General features: G+C 41.1%; 1 protein-coding gene across 4 annotated transcripts in view; it reads right to left on the bottom strand.

The window, feature by feature from the left end:
• Positions 1–18830, bottom strand: part of FHIP1A (FHF complex subunit HOOK interacting protein 1A) — a 312881-nt gene that overhangs the window by 208396 nt on the left and 85655 nt on the right. For all 4 annotated transcript variants that reach the window (XM_044930522.2, XM_044930521.2, XM_044930526.2 and 1 more), the window contains exon 2: positions 18545–18684. The gene's annotated coding sequence lies outside the window, so the exon portion shown is untranslated. The remainder of the gene's footprint in view (positions 1–18544; positions 18685–18830) is intronic.

The raw sequence follows: 18830 nt of genomic DNA, 5'->3' as shown, positions 1-18830 counted from the left end.
TCAAAGCCACAGGTTTAATCTTGGATGGGCTTCAAATTCACACTGGTATTCATGGGCTTCCCTGGTGGTTCAGATGGTAAAGAATCTGCCTGCAGTGGGGCAGACCTAAGTTTGATCCCTGGGTTCTGAAGGTCCCCTGGAGGAGGGCATGGCAACCCACTCCAGTATTCTTGTCTGGAGAATCCCCATGGACAGAGGAGCCTGGCATGTTACAGTCCATAGGGTCGCAAAGAGTCAGACACGACTGAGCGACTAAGCACAGCACAGTATATTCATGGCAACAGACTGTGGCTCCAAGCCTAAGTAGCCACCTCTGAAATGCAAAGACACCATCAGGACCCACACACACTCCCCCAAGAAAATGACGTTTAGGTTCAGATCCTGCAGACAGTGGCAGGACACCCCATTTCTGAGGCACCACCTAAGTACTTGACAACACCGCCATCCGATGCTCTTGCAGAGGCTGCATTTATTTTCCACTAAGTGTTCTGGTAGACCGCTTTACCAGAACCTATTACATAGCCACTAATTTATTTGAAACGGGGAGAAAACACAAAAAAAATCATTACCCACGGGATATGTCACAGTTAATGGTACTTAATCAAACTTTCTTCCCCTCATGTAGAAAACCAGCCACATAAATAACCGTATCAGGGATCAATGGAGCCATATGTCTCAACCCTTGAAAAAAGCTACTGGCAGAAAGCTGCTCAGATTTTCTGCTGTGCTTAAAGAAAACTATTTTCAGAGAAAGGAGTTGTATTTTTATTTGGAAAGAGAAATCCATAATCTCTTTCCTCGATGTGTTTTCTATACCATAATTACATTCTTTTATATGTGTACACACACATTAACACAAGTGCACTTGATCAGAAATACTCATATAAAAAATTTAGTTTAGTATCATAAAATACAAGGGCTTCCCCAATGGCTCAGTGGTAAAAGAATCTGCTGCAATGCAGAAAAATTCAGGTTGATCCCTGGGTGGGGAAGATCCCCTGGAGGAGTAAATGGCAACCCACTCCAGGATTCTTGCCAGTAAAATCCCATGCACAGAGGAGCCTGGTGGGCTACAGCCCTTGGGGCTGCAAAGAGTCAGACACAACTGAGTGCGCACACACACATGAAATATGAAGATGAAGCTTTAGGAATTTCCTTTGATAATTTAGGAAAGCAAATTTCATTTAGAAATGTTTCCATACATCTATATAGCATACCTATACTTATAAAAAGTGTCTGATCACCTGAACTCATGTCTGTTGAACGAAATGAAGGGAAAGTGCCCCCTCCATAAATGGCCAAGTTATTCAACCAACTTATCTAAATGTGGGTGTTCGCACTGCCCTCATTAGAGCTAGTATCGCCAAAATTCAAACACCACGTGTTTTTCTGTCCTCTCCAAAGCTAAACTCCATAGGGAGCGTCATTCTTAAGCTCCTCAACAATTCAGTCTTTCCACAGTGAAACTTACTTAACCGAGTGCCGTTATAAGGCTCCCAGGCAGCAGCACTCTTCAGTGCGAAGGCAACTTTTGTCAGCTAAAAATACCTTAAACATAAAGGGATGCGGTGGCTATCTACGGTGGGTATCATCTAGCCATCTCTGATTTAAGACTGCAATGGCATGCTTAAACTTTTCTTTCTGAAATGCCTTAACATATTTTCTTGAATTCCTGAAAAAATATATTTGATTAGATTAGGTCATTAACCCAAGACCAAAACATACACTATTATTAATAGCTATTACTTGGACAGCAGTTACGGTGTGGCCTGAGCTGTTTCAACAAGTTCATACAATTTGCCTTTCACTGTTTTACTTTGAAGATTGCAAAGGTTTCATTTTTTAATGAAGAGTCTAACAGACAGAAAAATACTGGGGAGTCACAGGACTATCAGGTAAAGCACAGGGAATACAGTCAACAATACTTGGTAACAACTCTGTATCTGACAGATGGTAACTAGACTTAATCCTACTGGTCATTTTGCAAATGTGTAAAAGTACCAAGTCACTACATTGTACACCTGAAACCAATATTGTTTGTCAACTATAATTCAATGTTTAAAATGTTGGAGAGGAAGGAAGGCTGAAATGAAATTCCCCCAGACAGAGTCAACCTTATTTCACTCATAAAGGAACAGAGCCAGGGCCAAACACAAGGGGAAGGGGACTGCTGCAGAGTCCATCGGCAGAGGTGGCCCCTGAAGTCGTGTATGTACCAAATGTTACCCAATGCTGTTTTAGCTCAGGGTTTCTCAACCTCTACACTACTGATATTATTAAAGGAAAACTATTCCAACACTTGTTAAACCAATAAGGAAGATTTTATTCAGGATTATTGCAATGGATGTAGACTATTGAAAAAAGGAGAGAGAGATTAGGTTCAACTCTAAACACAGCAAAGAGCTGGGAATTTACACTAATAAAAAGCATGAGGGAGTCAGGAGATGGAAAATTACTAAGACATCCAGGGTCGGGGGATTCTTGGGACTTCCCTGGTAGTCCAGTGGTTAAGATGAGGTGGATGAAACTGGAGCCTATTATACAGAGTGAAGTAAGCCAGAAAGAAAAACACCAATACAGTATACTAACGCATATATATGGAATTTAGAAAGATGGTAACAATAACCCTGTGTACGAGACAGCAAAAGAGACACTGATGTATAGAACAGTCTTATGGACTCTGTGAGAGAGGGAGAGGGTGGGAAGATTTGGGAGAATGGCATTGAAACATGTAAAATATCATGTATGAAACGAGGTGCCAGTCCAGGTTCGATGCACGATACTGGATGCTTGGGGCTGGTGCACAGGGACGACCCAGAGGGATGGAATGGGGACGGAGGAGGGAGGAGGGTTCAGGATGGGGAACACATGTATACCTGTGGCAGATTCATTTTGATATTTGGCAAAACTAATACAGTTATGTAAAGTTTAAAAATAAAATAAAATTAAAAAAAAAAAAAAAAAAGAATCTGCCTTCCAATGCAGGGAGTAAGGGCTTCATCCCTGGTTGAAGAACTAAGATTCCACGTGTCGCTGGGGGCAACTAAGCTACATGCCACAACTACTGAGCCCAGGTGCTCTGGAGCCTGAGGGCCACAAACAGAGAGAAGCCGCGCATCACAACCAAGACCCAAGGCAGCCAAATAAATAATTTTTTTTTTTTTTTAATTTTTAAAGAGTAGGGGGATTCTTACTAGACTGACCTAACTTGCTGAACACAGGCCAGGGGTAATTAGACATCAAGGGTAGGGGACAAGGCTTTTGATCAGACATCAGGGTGATCAGGTAGGAAAAGTGTGGGTATTTTCACTAAACTGATGCAACAGAATTCTTGCTACAACTAGGTCGGGCAGGCCAAAGACAGGATGGGAGCCAAGGTGAAAGCCCAATCTAGAAAGCAGCTTGCTGCTGCTGCTGCTGCTGCTGCTTCTGCTGCTGCGTCACTTCAGTTGTGTCCAACTCTGTGCGACCCCATAGACGGCAGCCCACCAGGCTCCCCCATCCCTGGATTCTCCAGGCAAGAACACTGGAGTGGGTTGCCATTTCCTTCTCCAATGCATGAAAGTGAAAAGTGAAAGTGAAGTCGCTCAGTCGTGTCCGACTCTTCGCAACCCCATGGACTGCAGCCTACCAGGCTCCTCTGCCCATGGGATTTTCCATGCAAGAGTACTGGAGTGGGCTGCCATTGCCTTCTCCGAGAAAGCAGCTTAGAGGCACACAACTACAGCTTGGGAAGGAAGCAGTCTTTCTTAACATCTTGGATCACTTAAACCTTTGTCCTGAGAGGTCACGGTGTGCTTTTGAGGATGCTGAACAGCATCTCTGGCCTCACCTACAGACTCCCAGCGGCACTCCTATCCCCTCCACCCCAAGAGCGACAATCAAACGTGCCTTGAGAAACTGAGGGCTTCCCGGGTGGCTCAGTGGTAAAGAACCACCCGCCAGTGCAGGAGCTGCGGGAGACACAGGTTTGGTCCCCAGGCTGGGAAGATCCCTGGAGAAGGAAATGGCAACCCACTCCAGTATTCCTGGTGGGGAAATCCCAGGGAAAGAGGAGCCTGGGGGGTTACAGCCCATGGGGTCACGAACAGTCGGTCACGACTGAGCACACACATTTTGAGACACTGAAACCACTGCTTTAGATCAGGGGTTGGCAAATTTCACATGTAAAGGGCCAGACAGTAAGTAGTCTCAGCTTTGAAGAATACATGTACATCTTCTTCCTCCTCTTTCTTCAAGACTTCACCTTCCCGTGCAGGGGGTGTGGGTTCAATCCCTGGTCAGGGATCTAAGATCCTACAAGCTTCACGGCCAAAGAAAAAATAAAAACCAGCATATAAAAATGTTTAAACTACTTTTAGCTGGTGATTATAAAAAACAAACAAACCAAACCAAAACAAAACCACCCACACAACAGGCCAGATTTGATCAGTTTGCCAAACTCTACTTCAGACTGAGTATCACTTTTCAAGTAGCTGTAAATAGTACACAGATAGATATTTAACAAAATATAGATTTACTTAAAACTATGATTTGGGTCGTGGGTAACTGTCTAACAATATCATTTCCTCAAATGAGGAAGAACAGAATCCGAGGCAGAATCTTGTGGCAGACCACGTTTGTTTCTACATTTGTTTGAAAAGTACACTGATTCACAAGAGCCTGGGGAAAACAGCTCAAAGAGCTCCCACCAATCTGCCCTTTCGCTTCTGAACGCAGCCCAAACCCTTCATTCCCATCCCTACGTCTCCAAATCCCCAACTGTGTATCGCTGACTTAGGAGTTTGCTTTTGTTGCTGTTTCGTAACCGACACTGGTTTATAGAACATGTTTTCCACACTCTCTCGCCTTATCTAACATTCTGCAATGCATCTCTAAAATTAATCTATCCCAGGCTACAGAGTCTATGAATATGAAATAGGTTACTGGGACACCTTATACTGATCAAGGGTCAGTTTCATGAACCCATCCATGCACTCCACAATCATTTCAACTTTTGCCTCTAGAAACAAATATGTACTCATATTTTAAGAGGATTACCCTGGAAACAATGACAAGCTAAAAATGACCCTAGAACCATCTAATACTACAATCCAGCTATTGAATGTGAGAATTGAAGCTATGTGGTGCTCTTGTTTTTAACAGTTACAATAAATACCACTGGGGGGGGAAAAAAGACCCAGAATTTTTATTTCCGTTTACTAGATTCCATTATGCAAGGTCTAACACTCGGCAGATTCATAAGGGTTATCTGCCTTTAAGTGATTTCACTTCTTACAGTATGAAATGATAAAGGTTGATAAAAGGAGAGATTACATTTTAAAAAAAAAATAAAGAACAGGAAAGCAAAGCTAAAAGAAACAGCAGCTATAATTTATTTCTCTGTGAGAGTCTCAGGTCTCCTTAAGTGTTTTCCTGCTTTGGCTCTTCAAATCCAGCCTAAGCTAAAATGAAGAGGTATGGTAGATGCTGTTACACATACACCAGTTCCCAAAGACCCCAGTAGGGTAAAGAGCAAAAGGAAGCAAAACTAAAAGAAGCTGAAACAGGAGAGCTGGGTTCGATCCCTGGTTTGCGAAGATCCCCTAGAGAAGGGAATGGCAACCCACTCCAGTATTCTTGCCTGGAGAAACCCATGGACAGAGTACAGCCTGGTAGGCTACAGTCCATGGGGTTGCAAAGAGTCAGACATAACTGAGCGATTTTCACTCACTCACTCAAATTACTAGGAAAAATGGAGAAAATACCTCTAAACAAATTCAGTAAAACACGTCTAACCTTAAAGGATCCATCTGTTGTGTGCTTATTCTTCTTCGATAAAAAAGCAACATTAAAATTTCTCCTTTGGGAATTCCCTGGAGGTCCAGAGGTTAGGACTCAGCACTTTCATTTCCAGAGCCAGGGTTCAATCCCTGGGTGGGGAACTAAGATCCCATAAGCTGCATGGCATAGTGGGAAGAAAAAAAAAAAAAAAGTCTCCTTTGATGCTGACACTCTAAATAGCAAAGCAGTAGCTTAGCATATTCTTTGTTTTTTTTTTGGCCTCCAAACAAGGCTTCCAGGGGTTTCAGTTCCCCGACCAGGGATCTAACCTGTGCCCTTGACAGTGAAATTCAGGAGTCCTGACCGTTGGACCACAAGGGATTTCCCAGAAGATCTATTCTTTATTTTCAACTTAATTTATTTTTAAATTATAAAACAATATATAATCATTGCAGAAAATATATAGAGAGAAAATATAAAGAAAATAATTATCACTCAAAGCACCACCACATGAAAAACTATTTTTAAAGCTTTAATATATTTCTTGGTAGTCTTTTTTCTAGTAATTTCACAAATTTTACAAAGTCAGAAGTACAATATATGTGAATGTCATACACACATTTCGCAAAAGATTTGGCAACAGATTGCAACAAATAAGAGATCTATACCTTTAATCTTGTCTGCTCATTCTTTTATAAATCTATCATAAAAACCCAGAAATCTAAACAAAATTAAATAAAAATATACTGTCTTTCATTGAAGATTACTTCTAATAGTGAAAAATTGGAACGAGCAAAGTGTTCAGTAATAAAAGAAGGATTGTGCTGTGCTTAGTTGCTCAGTCGTGTCCAACTCTTTGAGACCGCAGGGACTGCAGCCCGCCAGGCTCCTCTGTCCATGGGGATTCTCCAGGCAAGAACACTGGAGTGGGTTGCCATGCCTCCTCCAGGGGATCTTCCCAACCCAGGGATTGAACCCAGGTCTCCTGCATTGCAGGCGTATTCTTTACTGACTGAGCCACCAGGGTAGCCCAACAGAAGGATTAAACATATATATAAGGGAAATCCATATAATGGAATGAAAGACAACTATTAAAATTTGATTTTTTTGAGGAATTTATTAAAATTAAATCTTGATTCCTTCTCCTTTCATTAAATTTTACATTCTGAGCATTTTCCCAAATCATTTAATTCTCAAAAAAATCTAATTTATAAAACTTAGATTTCTTAATATCTACTGTAAACTGTTCCAGCAATCTACATTCCCACCAGTAGATTCTTGGGTACATCTTTTTTTTTTTTAATTTAACTTTATTTTTATTTTTTTGCTTTTATTTTTTATTTATTTATTATTTTTTTTAATTTTATTTAATTTTTTTTAATTTTTTTTTATTTTTAAACTTTACATAATTTTATTAGTTTTGCCAATTCAGGATGGGGAACACATGTATACCTGTGGCGGATTCATTATTTATTTATTTTAATTGGAGGCTAATTACTTTACAATATTGTAGTGGTTTTGCCATACATTAACATGAATCAGCCACGGGTGTACATGTGTTCCCCATCCTGAACCCCGCTCCCACCTCCCTGCCCATCCCATCCCTCAGGGTCATCCCAGTGCACCAGCCCCGAGCATCCTGTATCATGCATCGAACCTGGACCGGCGATCTATTTCACAAATGGTACTATACATGTTTCAATGCTATTCTCTCAAATCATCCCACCCTTGTCTTCTCCCACAGAGTCCAAAAGTCTGTTCTTTACATCTGTGTCTCTTTTGCTGTCTCACATATAGGGTCTTCGTTACCATCTTTCTAAATTCCATATATATGCATTAATATACTATATTGGTGTTTTTCTCTCTGACTTACTTCACTCTGTATAACAGGCTCCAGTTTCATCCACCTCATTAGAACTAATTCAAATGCATTCTTTTTAATAGCGGAGTAATATTCCATTGTGTGTTTGTACCACAGCTTTCTTATCCAGTCGTCTGCTGATGGACATCTAGGTTGCTTCTATGTCCTGGCTATTGTAAACAGTGCTGCAATGAACACTGGGGTACACGTGTCTATTTCAATTCTGGTTTCCTTGGTGTGTATGCCCAACAGTGGGACTGCTGGGTCGTATGGCAGTTCTATTTCCAGTTTTTTAAGGAATCTCCACACTGTTCTCCATAGTGGCTGTACTAGTTTGCATTTCCACCAAACAGTGTAACAGGGTTCTCTGGGGGCACATCTTAATGAGACTTTAGAAGGTATCTTTTTTTTTTTTTTTTTTAGTTTTTATCTATTTATTTATGGCTGTGCTGGGTCTTCATTGCTGCTCACAAGCTTTCTCCAGTTGGGGGGCACAGTGGCTTGTCTTGCTGCAGAGCCCCAGTGTCTGGGGTCCTGGCTCCAGCCACTGAGCTGTAGCCTCTCAAGGAGGGTGCAGGGGGAAGGCCCCAAGGGCACTTGTGCTTCCGAGTGACCCCCCCACCACCCGCCCTGCCTGGTCTTATCCTGATATTTAATTAAACAAGTTTTTTAAACCTCACCCACCCCAAAAAAAGCCCACTCACAGGCCCCAGAGTGCACAAGCATCAGCGGTTGCATCACACGGGCTCAGCGGCCCTGCAGCACGTGGGGTCTTCCCGGATCAGGGACCAAACCTGCGTCCCCTGCGCTGGCAGGCAGATTCCCAACCACTGGACCACCAGGGAAGTCTAGTACACTCTTTTTTAATGCATTTATTTTTACCTTTTGAGGCAATTATTTATTTTGTTATTACTTTTAACATTTCCCCACTTTTTAAATCTTGAAAAATTTCAAGACAACAGTAAAAGATGAAGGAATAGTACAATTAACACCCATATACTAAGAAGGTATACTCTTAAATCAACAAGTGCAAATATCTAGAAGAAAATGATTCATGAAAGTAATTATTTAGATTTTTTAGGTGCCTGCAATTAAATCTCCTTAAAATACCCAAAAAAGTTGCTGATTTTATATAAAATAGCTAGGATCACAAAGAGGCAAGGTTCTTTTCAAAGCTACATTAATATACATACTTTTTTAAAATGCTGACATACTGTTCTGCCAATTTCTTACTAATCTGTCTATGACCACTGAAGAGGAAATCATCCTAAGCTATATAGAAGCTTCTGGTTACCACTCAGTACCTATCCTCTCCTTCTTTATTAACAGAACCCCAATTGTGTAGCAAGAAGCAAAGACCAAAAGCAGAAAAGCAGTATCTCCCAGTCTCCCCTGCAGCAGAAGCGATGCTGTGATAACTGTCTCATCAAGGGGTAGAAAGTAATACCCTCGGAAGGCCTTTCAGGAAAGTCCCTGAAAAGTATAAAGGCTGGAGGCACACTGCTGGCAAGCTCCTTTTTGCTTTTTTGACCTTCTCCTCTTTCCTGGAGTGAGGGCCTGCAGATGCCAGACTCCTGGCACATATTTGAGATGAGAACATGAGGGCAAGGATCCCACTCAGGAGAGTGGAGCATAAAGACAGAAGGAACCTGGGGTCCCTGATAACCAAGGAACCAGTCTACTAAGCCTTGATAGCTTAGTCCCAGACTTACTTTATGTGAAGAAAAAAAATCCCCAAATTTGTTTAAACCATTGATTTCTATAGTTACTTTTGGGTAAACTGAACCCTAACTGATCTGCTGGAGTTATTATACAAAGGTTATTATAACCTGCCAGAGTTATTTTACAAAGGTTAAGAAGCAGGTAGAATTGGCTAAAATGAATTAGTTCATTTAAATACTCATTTATTATTCCACACAATCAATCTCTATTGAACATCTATGCTTGGAGGTAGAAGCACAGAAATACATAAGATGTGGCTTATAGTTAAAATGAAGCAACCAAACAATTAAAACAAAGTTTGATGAGTCATGAGGGAATGGCTCCCCACTCCAGTACTCTTGCCTGGCGAATCCCATGGACAGAGGAGCCCGGTGGCCTACAGTCCATGTGGCAGCAGAGAGTCAGACACAGCTGAGCTACTCACACTATGGCAGGAAAGGATGGCACGCTATGCCATCATATGGCAGTATTTACCCCAACCTCTTGGTTGGGAGGCAAAGGGGATCAGAGAAAGCTTCCCAGGTGAAATGAAATCTAAGTTGAGATCTGAAAATGGAGATGGAAGTATTAGCCAGTGTTACCCACCAGGGCAATGAAGGAAGAGTACTGTGGAAGAGGAAACAGCATGTGCAAAGACCCAGAGGAAGCCGGGAGAATGTGACCCGTTACGGGCAGTGCAAGCAGTTTACCCCAGCTGGAACACACACATGGAGCGTGAGACCACTCTTCCTGGGCACCACCGAAACCACAGAGGCCGTCCCTCTCTGGCCAGACTAGACTCTGGAGTTGTTTTTTAATCATTCCTTTATTAAAATAAATCGAAATTAAGGACCAAAAGAGGCAAAAACTCTTCCAGCTCTCTACCTTGATTCTTTAAATGGTAGAATCATCCTGTTCCTCCAAACTGGGGGGGGGCTTGCTCAACAATGAAAAGGATAATAGAGGCTTTGCCCAACACTGAATGACGGATTGAGAAGGGTTAGGCTGACAGATGCAGGAAAGTGTCACAATGAGACTTACTGCTGACAAGAATAACACTTTGGCAATAATCATAAAGAAATGGCTGGAAAGAGAACATACTATAATAGGGGGACAAGAGATGAAGGAGGTCGTGACTAGAGTACTTACAATGGAATGCAGAGAAGAGGACGTGTGCTTTGAAGAGAGATTAACAGGTGAACTGGAGAGGACTGAGAAGATGTGCAAGTTAAGAAGACATGGGGAAGGGAGATCTGAGGGGTCTAGCTTGGAAGAGGAAACACGATTAAGACTCCATGCTCCAGGATTCCATCTCCATCAGTGAGTGGTTTTGTGACCTTCACTTAAACCCCACGTGTTTCAGTTTCTACATCTGTATAATGGGAATAATAATATAATCTCAAAGGATTTGCGAGGAGTTACATGCAAGTTCCCATAACAGGGCATAGCATATAGAAGATGCTGAATAAATGCTAGCCACTTGCAAAGTGATGGTGATGCCATTCACCAAGATAGGGGACACGAGAGGAAGCACAAGTTCTGGGGAAGAAGAATGATGAGTTCAAGTTCAGATACATTCACCTTATCTGCCTGTGGGACACGCAGGAGGCAGTTGGGGATACGGGCTGCAGCTCAGAGGAGAGCGGTGAGAGTCAGATGCTCCTTGATCAAGGGTGGTGTAGGGTGACATCTGAGCCAGGCCCCGGCAGACAGGAAGAAACAAGCCCCGAGGGGACGGAGTAAGATGTAGTAAGATGCGGAGAAAAGAACTCGGGCAGCTCCCAGGGAACACGGACACTCAAGGGACAGACAGGGGAAAAGACGGAAGGAGCAGCCACTGAGACAAGAGGAAGACTCACAGAAAACAATTCTAATAAAGTTGTACCATAATAACTAAAGAAACAAAAACATGAATGACGGTGAGATGAGGGAGGCATACCATCATGCACAGGGCACCAGCTTAAAGACTGGAAATCAAGAGTAGGGACAAAAAGATCCAAATGAAAAATAGCATTCCCTAAGAACCAGTACTTACAGTTTATTAAAACTGTTCGTAAATTATCATAAGAACCCCAGAGTGAAATCTCCAAGTTGATAAGAGGCAGAGGGCTCTTTTAGTGAGCAAACTGCTTTATCGATGAGGTCCAAGCAAACTGCTTTATCAATGAGGCTAAGCCTGAGAAAAATCTCATACAGTAACCTGAGTGGCCAAGAAAGAATCACATTTTTTAAGGAAAGAGAGCAGAACACAATGGCTTCACTGAAAAATAATCCAACCTGCATTTTGAAAATGAAGTTCAACTGGCCCCTAAGCTTTCAGTTACTGAACCTGAAAAGCCACTTTAAATCACATCACTTTGGGGCTTGGAGGAAAGAGAGATAGCCACTGGTCCAGATTCCAGATATGAGATGTATTCTGGAAAGCCTGCTGTAAAGCAGATAACTGTATCCGAATCTAAGACCACGGCATCCGAATCTCTGGGTAGACAGTTAGGGAAAGTGTACTGCTCTCTGCAATGTGTTAAAGACACTTAACAGACCATTCATGCGCACACCAACATCTGGGAAACCCTGATCTTTCTGATCAGAAGACCAAGGGATAGAGAAAATGAAAAGCCTAGACAACTGTACACAGCTAACGAGACATGTGGAGCAGCCCTCACACTCTAACTTGTATCAGAATCACCCAGAGAGCTTGTTAAATACAAACTGAGACTACTGCAGGAGTTTCTGATTCAGCCCAAGAATTCACATTTCTAACAAGTGTGAGGTGAGGCTGCTCTTGCTCACCTAGGGACCACACTTTGAGAATCTCTGGTGTGGACTAGTCATTAGAGAGTTTCCTAAGGGCTTCCCTGGTGGCTCAGATGGTAAAGAATCTGCCTGCAATGAGGGAAACTCGGGTTTGATCCCTAGGTCGAGATCAAAAGGGATCCCAGAAAGGGAATGGCAACCCACTCCAGTATTCTTGCCTGGAGAATCCCATGGACAGAGGAGCCTGGGGGGCTGCAGTCCATGGGGTCACAAAGAGTCAGACACGACTGAGCGACTGACACTCTATGTACATCAACTCAGTGCGACCTGTACCCTTAAAGAAAAGGTAGCGCATTTCAGAAATGATGCTGAAAATGAAACAGAAAACATGACGAAATATAAACTTCACACATGTATTCTAAGCCCTTCTGGTCAATTGGAAAAAACACAGAAAGCTGGAAAAGACCCAGACTAAACTAAGCTAGAATGAAACTACAAGGGTCAGGGAGAAGAGACCAAATGACTGAATAAATAAAGACTACATTCACAAAACAGGGTAGAGACAGGTCATAATTTTAAAATCTACAAAATTATGAAAAGGTATGATCAGAATGACAGCATTAAGCAGCTGTTTTAAGTATTTGACTGTAAGAAGTCACTTTTAAGTATCTTTTTGTGTTATTTACTCAGGAAATCTAATCCCCAAATAGTCTTGAGGCTAAATTTTTATTCAAAACAACTTTCAAACATGGTTTCCCATTGGTTCCACACAAAGCCAGAGAAGCCACAGAGAAACATCCTCTCCTCACCACCGCCACCTTAATTCTGCATGACTCAGACCTTCTGGTATTACATTAGAAAGAACAGCATTCTAACGCTGCTCTGACCACTCCTCTCTGCTTATGCAGACAGCTCCTAGCCCTGAAACACTACATTCAAATATATTATTCTCTCACCAGATCAGAAGATCTGTAATTGCCTCTGTCTACCTGCTATTTGTCTCACAGTTCTGAGCACACCGCCAAAATCTGTAACAATGAATCCCACTGGCAACGTCCCCTTGGGGCTGTCACGCACATTTTATATCATATTGTTTGCACCCTTTTTCAAGCCAATTTCTCACTTGTGGTTGTTCCTGGGCTAGCTCTAGAACCTGCTGTCATTTCCTTCAAATAAAGTAATACATCCAAGGGTTAGATCCTTTCAATATCCATGGGACTCCTATATCCAGCTAAGCTGCTCCCTCTTGCTAAGCTGCTCCCTCTTCCTTCAGAGCATCTTTGCCCAGGCTTTCCTCTTTGTTACATATATTTGCTTTTGGACTCCTCCCACCCAACTCCCAACACCTTCCTGTCTTCCCCAAAATAACCTCACTTCTAAAGGCACAAGGTCTGGGTTCTGAACTTTTCAAAGTCAAAGTATCCTTCTGTCAATAAACATACCACTTTTTAGAGCTTAGAAGCAAAATCAGGCTACCCAGACAGGTTAATGGTTTGAACTGTCGTTAAGTTTTTTCCCAGGATTCATTACTAGCTATCCTTCACCATAAAAATGTTGATTCTGCTTATGGTCTTGAAACTACAGCTTCCGAAGACATTAGAGGATCTCTCTTTTGTCAAGCCCTGTGACAAGACACACACACACACTAGCCCACCTACATGAAGACCAAAATTCAGAGTTTACCATAATCAAATCCCAAATATAATGTAACTGCCCACCAAACAGCTAACTTAAAATTTAAACACAGGCTCTATGCTTACTGTCAATTATTAAATCTTAGTCTAAAGAAAGTGAAAGTCGTTCAGTCATGTTCAACTCTTTGTGACCCCATGAGCTATACAGTCCATGGCATTCTCCAGGCCAGAATACTGGAGTGGGTAGCCTTTCCCTTCTCCAGGGGATCTTCCCAACCCAGGGATCAAACCCAGGTCTCCCACATTGCAGGTGGATTCTTTACCAGCTGAGCCACCAGGGAAGCCCAAGAATACTGGAATGGGTAGCCTATCCCTTCTCCAGCAGATTCTGACTCAGGAATCGAACTGGGGTCTCCTGTGTTGCAGGTGGGTTTTTTACCAGTTAAGCTACTAGGGAAGCCCCAAATCTTAATTATAAACCATATATCTGATAAAGAGTTAATATTCAGAACATAATAAACAACTCCTATAACTCAATAACAAAAAGACAAACAACCTGATTAAAACATGGGCAAAAGACTTGACTAAACATTTATCCATATATGAATGGCTAACAAGCATATGAAAAGATGTTTAACATCACTAATCATTATTGAAATGCAAATCAAAACCATGCAACATCACTTCATACACATCAGGATGGCTATCATCATCAAAAACAAAAACAAAAAAATACTAAAACCCAGCGTTGGGGAGAATATAGAGAAACTGGAATGCTTGTGCACTTCTGGTAGAAATATAAAATGGCTTGGCTGATGTGGAAAACAGTAAGGTGGTCCTTCAAAAAATTTAAAACAGAATTAATATGTGACCCAGCTATTCCACTTTAAGATATATATCCAAAACAGCTGAAAGCAGGAATGCAAACAGATTATTTACACACCCATGTACAAGTAGCTTATTCATAACATTCAAAAGGCTGAAGCAACCCAGATGTCCGTTAATAATGAATGAATGGATAAACAAAATGTAATGTGTGTGTGTGTGTGTGTGTGTGTGTGTATAAGAAATATTATTCACCCTTAAAAAGGAAGGAAATTCTAACAAATGGATGAACTGTGAGAACATTACTGTAAGTAAAATGAGCCTGTCACAAGAAGACAAATACCATATGAATCCACTTCCATGAGGTACATAGAACAGTTAAATTCACAGACACAAAAAAAAGAACGGTGGTTGCCAGATGCAGGGGACAGGGAGAATGAGCAGTTGTTTAATGGCTACAGAGTTTCAGTATGGAAACTGGTTGCACAACAATGGGAATATACTTATAATACTGGAGCTATATGCTTGAAAATTGCTAAAATGGTAAATTTTGTGTTGTGTGTTTTAACATAATTTTTAAGTATACACAATGAAATATTTTCTTATCTTACATAAAGTATATTTCTCTTAATATTAACATACATAGAATGATATAATACTGTATGTGTCTTTTAAAGTAAAAGTATAATCTGATTATAAAATACCTAAAAATATTTCAATATTTATTTATAATATCAATAAATTTATGAAATTTGTCAATTTATAAATAAATACTACAAAAAATTGATAAATAAAAAGAATTGATGCTTTTGAACTGCGGTGTTGGAGAAGACTCTTCAGAGTCCCTTGGACTGCAAGGAGATCCAACCAGTCCATCCTAAAGGAGATCAGTCCTGGGTGTTCATTGGAGGGACTGATGCTGAAGCTGAAACTCCAATACTTTGGCCACCTGATGCGAAGAGCTGACTCACTGGAAAAGACCCTGATGCTGGAAAAGATTGAGGGCAGGAGGAGAAGGGGATGACAGAGGATGAGATGGCTGGATGGCATCACTGACTCGAAGGACATGGTTTTGGGTGGATTCTGGGGGTTGGTGATGGACAGGGAGGCCTGGTGTGCTGTGGTTCATGGGGTCACAAAGAGTCGGACACAACTGAGCAACTGAACTACAAATAAATAATTTATTAGGGCGAGGGTGGGATGATTTGGGAGAATGGCATTGAAACATGTATAGTATCATAGGTGAAACAGATCGCCAGTCCAGGTTTGATGCATGAGACAGGATGCTCAGGGCTGGTGCACTGGGACGACCCAGAGGGATGGGATGGGGAGGGAGATGGGAGGGGGCTTCAGGATGGGGAACACATGTACACCCGTGGCTGATTCATGGCAATGTATGGCAAACCACTACAATATTGTAATTAGCCTCCAATTAAAATGAATAAATTTATAAAAAAATGTTTATTTATAAATAAATACTATAAATAAATGATTTATTTATAATGCTTATAAATAAATTTTTTAGATTTAAAATATCTAAAAAATAACACACTTTATACACAAAGCTTACTTTCAGTAAAATTAATAACTTTGTAGGAAGGATTACTAAAGAATGTACATGGCAATGAAAATATCCTATCAAAGTCTAGTATTTAATATTAATACTTTCTTTCATTTGGGGGAGTCAAAGAACTTCATAAAATCTCTGAGTACTATAAAGAAAAGATTTGGTCTGTCTGAACCATAAACTGCACAGCAAAGCTTCACGATGTTCACTGAGTAATGCTGGCCTGGACGCTACAGCAGCAAAGCACAGACTCCAGGAGCCTCTAAGGCCTATCCCGCTACTCTTCACCACGGGCTCAATAAGATACCTGAGGCACACTTACTAGCAAATCAAGAAGCTATTTCGTAAAACTTAGTATCTGCCAACTAGCTGTCAAAAACAAATTTATCCATCTGCACCCAAGGAAAAATATACTCATTTTAAATTGAGATATAAAGTTCAAATAACAGTAATTTGATCTAACAACATGTAACTTGAGAACATAAGTGAAAGTTGCTCAGTCCTGTCTGGCTCTTTGTGACCCCATGGACTATACAGTCCATGGAATTCTCCAGGCAAGAATTCTGGAGTGGGTAGCTGTTCCCTCCTCCAGGGGATCTTCCCAACCCAGGAATGGAACCCGAGTCTCCTGCACTGCAGGCTGATTCTTTACCAGCTAAGCCATCAGGGAAGCCCACTTGAGAACATAATCTTGTGTCAAAACAGTATACTAAAAATACCAGCATTGTTTTATTTAAAGCAAAAATCAAGGTGATTATAATACCTTTAAATCCAAAAATACAAAGATTAGGTGGAAGTATGCTTTCATTGCATTGGCGGTGTCCATCTTGGGTGATAGTCACTGAAAAATTCCCAAATCCTTCCCGCTAGCACTCTGATTCAGATTATGACACACTAGATTTGGCACCTAGTTTTACTAATCTGAATTTTCATTGTGCATTTTTAACAAGTACTATAACAACACGTTTGCTTCCCTGGTGGCTCAGACGGTAAACCATCTGCCTGCAATGTGGGAGACCCGGGTTCAATTCCTGGGTTGGGAAGATCCCCTGGAGAAGGAAATGGAAATCCACTCCAGCACTCTTGCCTGCAAAGTCCCATGGATGGAAGAGCCTGATAGGCTACAGTCCATGGGGTCGCAAAGAGTCGGATATGACTGAGCGACTTCACTTCATAACAACACTTTAAGAAACAATGTAAAACACACCTCTAATAAGATGCAAATTACAGAGCCTTAGAAATATATCTTATAAGGAAATTAAATCTCATCTTATTCAACCTGATAAACAATTGACAAATTGATCAATTTTAATAAGAAAGAATAGCAATATTTACATACAAATAAACAGCATATGCTTCTCTGTAAGCTACAAGTCTAATAACAATACTATTATATGGCTGTTTGAAACTCAGAGTCACCACTTTTTAGAAGTAACTTTCAATATAGTGTATAAGACTTCAAAAAAACATACAAATTATACAGAAAGAAACTGGTTTCATTACATTATTCCTCCTTCTGGTTTTTGATCAAAATTAGAACTTCCCAGATCCCATAGTGCAGCTCTGAAGAAATTTAGACTACTTCCCAAAACATGCTCTGAGGGTTTACATTTGCCACCACAGAAAATAGGATGCTTAAAAGAATGCCACCAGAGGATTTAGATGCAGTTCCCAAAGAAAAAAATCTTTGGGACTTCCCTAGTGGTCCAGTGGCTAAGATGCCACCCTCCTAATGCAGGGAGCTGGGTTTGATCCCACAGGTGTAACCAAGAGTTCACATGCGGGAACTAAGATCCTGCGTAGTCAAATAAATAATTTTTTTTAATGTTTTGAGTGGAGGAGAGAGTGCAGAAAGATTGCTTTGAACAAGATAATGTTCACCTCTGTGGACAAGGGATGTTGCCTGTCATTCCAGTAAACAAGGACCAAGCCATCAGCCACTGCAGCACCCCCACGCCCGCTGACGGTACGCCCCAAGGGCAATTCAGGATAGAGAAAAACAGGAAGCACTCTGTGCTCTGGATACTGGCCCTAGATAATTAAGATGCATATCTAACGAATAATTTCATTGAGCCCAGATTCTTGCATCTTCCCGTAAGTTAAAAGGCACTAAAATCATTAACTTGCAATATTTATTTCTGTGATTAGCAGTTATCTTTTGATGTTTGACTACACGTTTTGTTTTGTTTTGTTTTAAAGCTCAACATGCCTACACATCCTGGCTCCTCCCTTACCTACTGGAGCAGCTCCTCAGAAGTATCTGAGAGGCTGTCTCCCGGGCTATAGTCTTCAGTAAAGTCCCAAAATAAAACTTAATTCAAAACTCTCAAGTTGTGTGTTTTTCTTCTGTCAGCACTTGGATGTGTAAATTCAAGTAGGCTTATTTTTGTTACTGAACATTACTGAACACACATCAATAGTAACAAGAAAAGACATTACCTGTGATTGCTCTCTTCACCAGCCTTCTGCTAGATTATGTTTGCTCACTTCACTCTATCGGAAGGGCAGAAAAGATTTTTCCAACACTTGGCACTGCTGGCAACTCCCAGAAGAATATTTCCAAAATCTACAGAAAACAACTAAAGAAAAAAAAAGACCCACAGTCATCAATAAACTATAAAAACCCAATCAATTTTTCTCCAGGTTTTCTCCCCTCCCAGCTACCGCCATTTGTTGTCCACTGAATGGCTCTGCCTCAGATTGCACTTATTTTTTAAAAAAAATT

Source organism: Bubalus bubalis, chromosome 17 (genome assembly GCF_019923935.1).
Source record: "Bubalus bubalis isolate 160015118507 breed Murrah chromosome 17, NDDB_SH_1, whole genome shotgun sequence".
Classification (NCBI taxonomy): Eukaryota; Metazoa; Chordata; class Mammalia; order Artiodactyla; family Bovidae; genus Bubalus; species Bubalus bubalis.
The sequence above is the reverse complement of the archived record's forward strand: the minus strand, read 5'-3'. Positions and strand labels throughout refer to the sequence as shown.